The 8,163-nt window shown below is 38.6% G+C and overlaps 1 protein-coding gene and 2 long non-coding RNA genes across 3 annotated transcripts in view; 2 read left to right on the top strand and 1 right to left on the bottom strand.

The window, feature by feature from the left end:
- Window positions 1-3,645, bottom strand: part of LOC113010160 (uncharacterized) — a 17,632-nt gene extending 13,987 nt beyond the window's left edge. Inside the window, exons 1-2 of the mRNA XM_080296525.1 lie at window positions 2,618-3,645; window positions 589-1,933 (exon numbers count right to left, since the gene is read on the bottom strand). The gene's annotated coding sequence lies outside the window, so the exon portion shown is untranslated. The remainder of the gene's footprint in view (window positions 1-588; window positions 1,934-2,617) is intronic.
- A 308-nt stretch (window positions 3,646-3,953) lies between these two features.
- Window positions 3,954-6,218, top strand: LOC145424070 (uncharacterized). The gene is made up of 4 exons (XR_013905024.1): window positions 3,954-4,154; window positions 4,281-4,387; window positions 4,475-4,643; window positions 6,028-6,218. It is a non-coding gene; the product is annotated as an uncharacterized LOC145424070 (long non-coding RNA).
- Window positions 6,219-7,228: 1,010 nt separating this feature from the next.
- On the top strand, window positions 7,229-8,163 carry LOC113019784 (uncharacterized). The gene is made up of 3 exons (XR_013905007.1): window positions 7,229-7,435; window positions 7,514-7,622; window positions 7,837-8,163. It is a non-coding gene; the product is annotated as an uncharacterized LOC113019784 (long non-coding RNA).

The raw sequence follows: 8,163 nt of genomic DNA, 5'->3' as shown, positions 1-8,163 counted from the left end.
CATAGTGAGTGAGCATGTTTTCTTCCCACGCAGTGAACAGCGGACGCTAATGTTTTTGTCACTTTTTACAGAGTCAAACTCAAAGTAAGGTCAGTGCTTCCACGCTTTAAACGCTGCACGCTCACACTCTCTCCACACTCGATAGATTATCCATTGTTCATCTGCACACAGCTGCGGTTTTAGTAACGCAGTAACGCAGCGTGCTTACGGGAAAGTAACAGTAATCTAATTACCTTTTTTGCAATAGTAATCCCTCACTTTACTCGTTTCTTGAAAAAAAGTAATCGGATTACTGCCCATCTCTGGTTGGAGCTGTGTACTTGTGGGTTCCACCTTGTGTACACGTTTATCTTTGCTGTGTGTACTTGTACCTCTGAGTGGAAGCTGAACTCTTGAGTTCGAGTATCGAAGCATCAGCTGTGACGTTAAAGTCCAAACAGAAGGTAACGCCGTTTTCATGTGGATGTGTCACTGAGACACTTTCCACATCCACAGCTCACAAAATGGGAAAACTATAGAAGTATAACAATGAAGAAGTTACTATGTTACGGGTCCCAAGGATGAAGACCTCGATGACAAATATGTTACCTGTAAAAGCAGGTGAAGAGCAGAGTAAGGAAGACACGATGCGTCTCTGCTTTCCTCCAGAACGTGTCTGAGTCTGATTTATTTCACACAAATAAATGCTAGAAAACACTAAACATGAGCTTTCAATATACTGTTCAGCTGCTTCCTCATTCACATCAATTACATTTACTTATTTCACAACATCAGTGAAATATACTCTTTTTAACTGGTTCAGTTTCTCAAGTTCACACTTCTTTCCATAACAGCTACATCCTTTTATCATATCAATAAACACATCACATTGTCTTCTGCAGTGTCTTACTGGCTAAACAGTTCTATTCAATAACAGCATTGGTAAATACATTACATTTGTTCCCTCCAGTAATTTACTGGCAAAATCACTATTAACCGTGTGTTCACACCGAACGCGATGGGCGCGTGAAAAAATCCCAAAACGCCCCTAACTTGACGCCTGCACATTCGCAACCTCTACGCGTGTCCAAAAAAAATCCCCCGCGCCCCAAAATATCATATTTTAACGCGCGTGAACTGGAAATGTGTCAGCTGCCGTTAAACCCCGAAGAAGAAGAAGCAGCAGCTGTGTCCCAGAATTCATAGCGCGGCCCAGCGCAGTTTCCAACAATGGCGGAGCTAGTTAGTTTTAATGTTACTCTTATTATTCTTTCTGGGTCACAAAATAAACGTTTAACATATTTTCAGGCGAGAATGTAGCTGTGTAAACCTCAAATATCTGCTCAGTTTATCAGGACATATTTTCAAAAGCGCTCCGACGTTTTCGGAGACATCTGTTACCCACTAGCTCGATAGCTAGCCGGGGGCTAGGTCACTAGCGCAGTGAGAACACCGGACTCCCCGCAAATCGTTTTCAAACCCACCGCCGTCTTTCGCTACTCAGGTTAAATATATACGAGTCACTTAGATAACTTAAAATGTTATTGGTTGGCTTTTTTTTAGTATTTTATTTCCTGAGTAAATCAGTTTGTCTGGGATTAAAGTTATAGTTTTTACACAGCTGAATAAACGTCAAGCAGACAGCTGATTATCAGAAGTGTGAGATGCTCCAGAATATACTCCGGTGTCCTGTTATATTTTAGATAGCAAGGAGTTTATTAAACTTCACCGAAACAATCTGCAAATTTCATTAAAATTTAATAAACGATCATCTTGTCTTTATTTTTAGTTTGCACAGACCTGAAACACTTAAAGCTGTAAGCTAATGATAGTTATATAAGAGCAGATGCTGCTGGTGCAATAAGCTGTAGTTTTACGTCCAATGGATGATGATCTGATTAGTCGACTAATCACAAAAATAATCGGTGCCTCGGAGCCGTCCTCCCCTGTGGGCCTGTAAAACAGCACAAAACACAAAGAAATGAGAAGGCTGCTACTAGATTTTAATTTCAACATTGAAAAAAAACAAAGACAGGATATAATCAGGGGTTCTCAGAATAACTAGCCCCTGGCCACGCACTTTATACACTTTTTTTCCACACACACACACATGAACATTGGTCACAGCTCTCACAATTGATTCTCAAAGTGCAAACCTTTGTAGATTGCAAAACGTAAAAGTATTATTATGCCGCAGTTTGTCTTCATCTGCCTGCCACTTTCGTGCGCCTTTTTCCCTCGCGGTGCAGGTGTCTATTTCCGAATGAGGCTCATAGTTATGGGTGTTTTTGTGCTGTTTTCTTTATTGGACGTGATGGTTATCAAAACCAAACATGATAAATTTGGCAAGCGCAGGAGACACGACACGGAGGAGATTTGTCAATCAGGCTGCAGAATGCAATGCTGTACTGTGCAGAAAAAATAAAATAAAAAAAGAGGCAGTGACGGATGAACAGCGGGACCACTGTGTGCTGTTTATTAATAAACAACAAAATATATTCCTAAATGACAACATGCCTAAAAGCAGAACGGTATTTGTACGTCAGTGGGAAAATAGCGGTGGCTTGCTAGCTTTTGTGCGGCTTCCCCGGGTCAGTGAAAACTTGAGAGAAAACTTAAGAGAAATGAATGAACTTACCAGGTTGCCCGATCTCTTCACATATCTTCCTCCAAGCTCGGTCCTTTATATTCCTGTCTCGGTCCAGAAAGCAGCTGGTGTCGTACGGCTCCGGGTTGTTTGCTACGGTGTTCTGACAAAACGTCCTACCCATCAAGCTGCCCTACTTGTTGTTACTGCGCATGCGCACAATTCAAAACGGCTATGTTTCCGGTGTAAATAGTACACGCCTATTATTTCATCCTACCCCGATCTTGTGCCGATCTCGTTGCTTTCGAAAAAAGGTTTGTATTATAAGTTTTACTTCTTTATTACAGATGATAATTGTTTACCTTAAGCTGCTCACTCGAAGTCATATTCCAAGCGTTTATTTTGTGCTTTTCAACTTCTGCAAACCTTCTCAATGTATTTTAGTCCTCCTGCAGTTACTGGACACCATGCTCCGTTGTTATGTTGAAGAAAGTACTACTGCACCACATACTTGTTAATTGCGTGATAACGTCGTGTAGTCGTTTTATTTACTGTATGGATTCCGAAGCCATGTTGAAATTGTCCGATTTTTTCCTTAGTTATGGAGAACAAATACAAGGAACTGCTCATGTTTCTGTCTGCTGGGTCCTACCCATCGGAATACGATATGTCCCAGAGGCAAACCCTTAGGAGATACGCCGCAAAATTCAGGCTGAAGGGTCAGTATTGTAATGTAAATAAACAACCAAATGTAATTATTGGTTAAATACATGTTATAATTAATTTACATTTTTTTTTAAATATAGGCGGAGTGCTCTTGTTTGGAAACAGGAGAGTGATAAAAACAAAAGAAGAAGCCATGGGACTATTTCAAGAGTTTCATTCAAGTCCCATCGGTGGACACACTGGTGTACTCAAGACTCGAACTGCAATTTGTTCCAGATTTTACTGGTATGGCATGTCGGTTGACATTGGGAATTGGGTATGTATTTTTAAAGTTGTTATTTATATATAGTATGTTAATAGTGCACCAATAGAATGCATAGTTATCCTGAAGACACGTACCAGATTTCAGGATGATGTACAGTAATTAACACTGTTTCGCCACTTGATCAAGTATTTTTATAGAACATTTGCAATTCTGTTGTTTAATTAATTGCGATTGTTGGATAATATAAAGATCATTCAATATGTTTAAGGTCCTGGCTTGTGACCAGTGTCAAAAAATGGGAAAACCATTGGCTTCTGTGCAACCACTGCAGTGTATAAAGGTAAATATCAGTAGCATTTTAGTAGAAAATAGTAATGTTATAATGTAAATTACATATTAATGTGATTCTTTTATCATTGACAGGTGTCACATGTCTGGGAGCTAATTGGAATAGATCTAACTGGACCTCTTCCAAAAACGTCTAGTGGCTTCCAGTACATTATGACTGCAACAGACTATTTTTCGAAATGGGTTGAGGCTTTTCCATTAAAAAGCAAAAGTGCTGCTGAGGTAGCTCATCAGTTGTGCTCACTCATATATAGACATGGCTGCCCAAAACGAATTTTATCCGACCAAGGAAGAGAATTTGTTAACGAAGTAAGTGTTAAGTTTACTTTTCCATACCTCTTTAGGTAAATACTTGGCCACAGTGTGCCAAGTAGCTGCCAGGCCAAAGGTTTTGTGTGATTGTTTTTAAAAAACAATTTTCTTTTTTCTTTGAAGCTCAACTCAAGACTTTGCAGCTTAATGAAAATAGAAAGAAGTGTCACAGCAGCGTATCACCCTCAGACAAATGGCCTAGACGAAAAGACAAATGACAACATAAAAAGGTATGTTTTATTTGTACCGTATGTAACATTTCATTTGCTTTTAAGACACTGTCACTATTGTGGGGGTTTTTTTATGTCCACATGTAGAGCCCTGAGAAAATTAGTCAACAGTCAACAGAATGACTGGGATGTGTATCTGGATGCTACACTGTTTTCTTTGAGGTCCAAGGTCCACACCACAACCAAATACACACCATTCCGTTTAATGTATGGGAGAGAAGCTACATATCCTTCTGAAGTTCCTGTTGAAGTCCCAGTAAGTGTTATTAAGGAATTCTATTTATGCAACAACTATGATAATGCATAAATTAAATGTAATCTTAATTGGAAATTGTGCATATTGATATTGGCTGCAGCTTTAATCTTCTCTGCTTAACTTCTATATGCTAGATACATTTAAAGGATAAAGTAAGTGACTAGTTACTTCTTTATATTTGTATCTTTATGTAAAGTAATACATCTTGAGGAGACCTTTAAGTATAATGTGTTCACCTATGGAAGTGTATCAAGAGTAAAACTGACTATACAAAAAATGATATGAGTCTATGTGGCTTTCTGTGCTCAAAGCTTTATAATAGTATATTTACTTTTAAACATGAGTTATTATAGTTAGATTTTTCAGTTCATGTTTCACATGCATTATTTGTCTTTATGATTTTAATTGTAATTTAAAATGTGAAAATTTTAGCTGTCCTCCATCATTCTCCCTGAGGAGTCGAGTTACGGTGACTTTGTATCTTCTACAAGAGACACACAAGAGCAAGTTACAAAAACTGTAGAGGAAAATATGGCAAAGTCCCAAGACTTACAAAAGGAAGCCTATGCCAGACGAATCCAGAAGAAGTACAGAAACCTTGTGTACAGCGTTGGAGATGAAGTTCTTCTCTTGAACATGAGGAAACGTGGAAGGAAGGGAGGAAGGTTTGATCCAGATTTTTCAGGACCCTACACCATTCCAGACATCGCTTGCAAATGTGTGAGATTAAAAAACACGGAAGGAGCAACTTTAAAAAATCACTACAGCATTGACCATATCAAGCCGTACAGAAGAAGCCACCATGTAAATGTCAGTCAGACAGTGAACAGCAACACAGACCTGAAGATGCCCCCCTGCCATCCTACTGCTAACCCTCAGTGCCAGCAAAGTCCAGAGGATACCAGGCCCTCTATTATTCATTATGCACCCAAAATGGCTGACAAAAGTTGTTGCTCCCGCAAGGAGTTTAATTCTGTTCCAGGACCGGAAACGCGTGAACAAGAACTTCCCTCCCAGACACAAAGTTTAGAAAATGAAGGTGACATAGTGAACAACTCTTTTTGGCCCGTTGGTCATTTGTTGCCAGTTTGGCGTTGCCACATGATTGATCATTGCATGACTTTGTTTGCATTTTGCAGTCTTCAACTTATATTGGATGTAAAGAAACATGCAACGTGCACTGAGCATGTGGAAGTCTGGAAATCGATCTGCCTGTCAGTAATTTTCTCTTTTGCCCACCGACTGAACCTTTCCTATTTCTCTGCGTGAAAATGCATGTTTATTGTGTTGACTTTTTTCCTGTTGTGGCCCATTGGCCTTTACCCAGCTTATCCACTAAAAATCTCATGCATGCCTGAGCTAACTTATCATATTTTTCTTTTAGTAAAGAGGCTATGGCATGCAAAGGATACTGGGCGCCTGGAGTCAGTTGTTGGACCCTACAAGTTATTTGATTCCTCTTTACGAACACTGCAGGGGTCACGGTGGCTTTCTGATGAGGTAAGAGAACTTATCATTATTGATTCTGATTTTGAAGTGCTGCTCCTTCTGAAGCATCTGCAGTGCAGACACCATTAATAGTCTAAAATGTGCGGGTAGTTGGGGGGGTTTATATAGCAAAACTCTGATAAAGTTTCACCTATTCACTTCCATAGGAAAGATTGTTATCAACAACAACACAGATGTTGTGACATCTGTGAGATCATAATACCCAGTTCCAGTATATGCAGAAATAACCTTTATCAGCAATTATATTCCTTTCCAAGATTTTGTGTACAGCACTCAAGCAGTTACTTCAGAACTTGTTGCTGCTGGTGTATAAACTCTGACTTTTCAAAACAGGTCATTGATGCATACCTGCACCGTGTCACTGAGAGACGAAAGGTAAGTAAGAAATGTTCTTTGCCCACTTATATTGAAATACAAAAAAATGTATTTACTGTTCTGTAACATTTTTGTATACTTCTACAGAATGCTGTACACCTGCTCTGTTCAGTAGTTGCAAGCTCATTGTTTTCTGGGCAGTTCAGATGCCTCAACAAGGTATGTTAAAAGTTCAAAAGTGGTCCAAACAGTTGACTCATTTCTATTTCTGAGGACAGAATTCAGTTCCTTTAAAAAATACTATATTTGAAAACACCCTGAGATGCATGGTACCTAAGTTAATCAAAATTACTCTGCTCTTCCAATCCCACAGATGAAGTTCCCAGTTGAAGACATGTGGTTGTACCCTGTGAACTTTGGTACGCACTGGATTCTTGTGGTATGTGTTCATTTAGTTATTAATTTGTTGTGAATCAATTTCTTGCTCAAAGTGTTATTCTTAAATAGGTTTTCAGTGGCAAAACCTATAGTAATTTTTTCAAAGGAGCTTGCAAAGAAAAGCGTCTGGACTTCTTTAAGTTAACTTAAAAAAGTCCAGACGCTTTTCTTTGCAAGCTCCTTTGACTACGATGACCTGGATGACTGAGAACCTTCACAGACATATAGTAATTTTTAATTTATTAACTTTTTCTTTAGATTGTCAACATTTCTGCACAGAAAATACTGCTCATAGACCCCATGGGGAATGAAGGTGTTTATGACAGGAAAATTCTGCGCAACTGGAGGTATGCATGATACTGAGGTATTATTCTTAGATAAAACATTTCTTGTTTCATTACAAACATATTTGTTCAACTAGGAATTTTCTGAGGATGAGAGGGCATGAAGACACCATGGAGTGGCAGTTACAGATTATGCAACACAACAAGCAACAGGATTCCAGCAGTTGCGGAGTTTTGCTGTTAAAGGTAACCCTTATTCAAATGATTCCATTTATTGTTAGCTACAATTAGGACTTTACATTATAATAATGAGAAATCTCACAGTTTGCAGAACACTACCTTGCTTTTGGAGAGGTCAGTGACGTATTAACCACTACAGAAGCAGTTGTGCTGGAGCGAATGCAGATAGCTTGCACCCTACTTGAACATCGAGGTAAGTCCAGTAAAGTCCTTATCACGTTAGAGTGTGTACTTCGAATATAAATAGTGCTTTTCAAACACTTTCAGATAAGACCCTTCTTTAAGTCTAATTTAAAAAATTCAAGGGACTAATTTGCCATGAAGTATATGTGGAAAATATTTACTATTATTTTTTAATTAGTCAATAAATAATGTTTGATTAAAATCTAACCATGAATGTGTTTCAGGGAACGCTGAGGATTACTGCATTGTTTGCTCTATGTTAGATGCTGACGCTGACCGCAGCATGATTGAAATGGTAAAACAAAACAAAACAAAAGAAACACATAAGTCTTAGTATCATTACTTGCTAATCATGTTTAAAATGTTGACTAATAGTATTCACCAAACATAATATGAGCTATTTATTTTTTCCTTTCCAGGTGCAGTGTGAATCTTGCCAAAGATGGGCACATTTTGCATGTGCAAAATATAAAGAAAGCAACCAAGAATATAAATGCAAGAAATGTGAGGAAAACACATAACAACTTCTAATAAAAACAGCTGTCTTTCCC

The sequence above is a fragment of the Astatotilapia calliptera genome, chromosome 3 (assembly GCF_964374335.1).
Source record: "Astatotilapia calliptera chromosome 3, fAstCal68.1, whole genome shotgun sequence".
In the NCBI taxonomy this organism is placed as follows: Eukaryota; Metazoa; Chordata; class Actinopteri; order Cichliformes; family Cichlidae; genus Astatotilapia; species Astatotilapia calliptera.
This window is presented reverse-complemented; position numbering and strand designations above follow the sequence as displayed.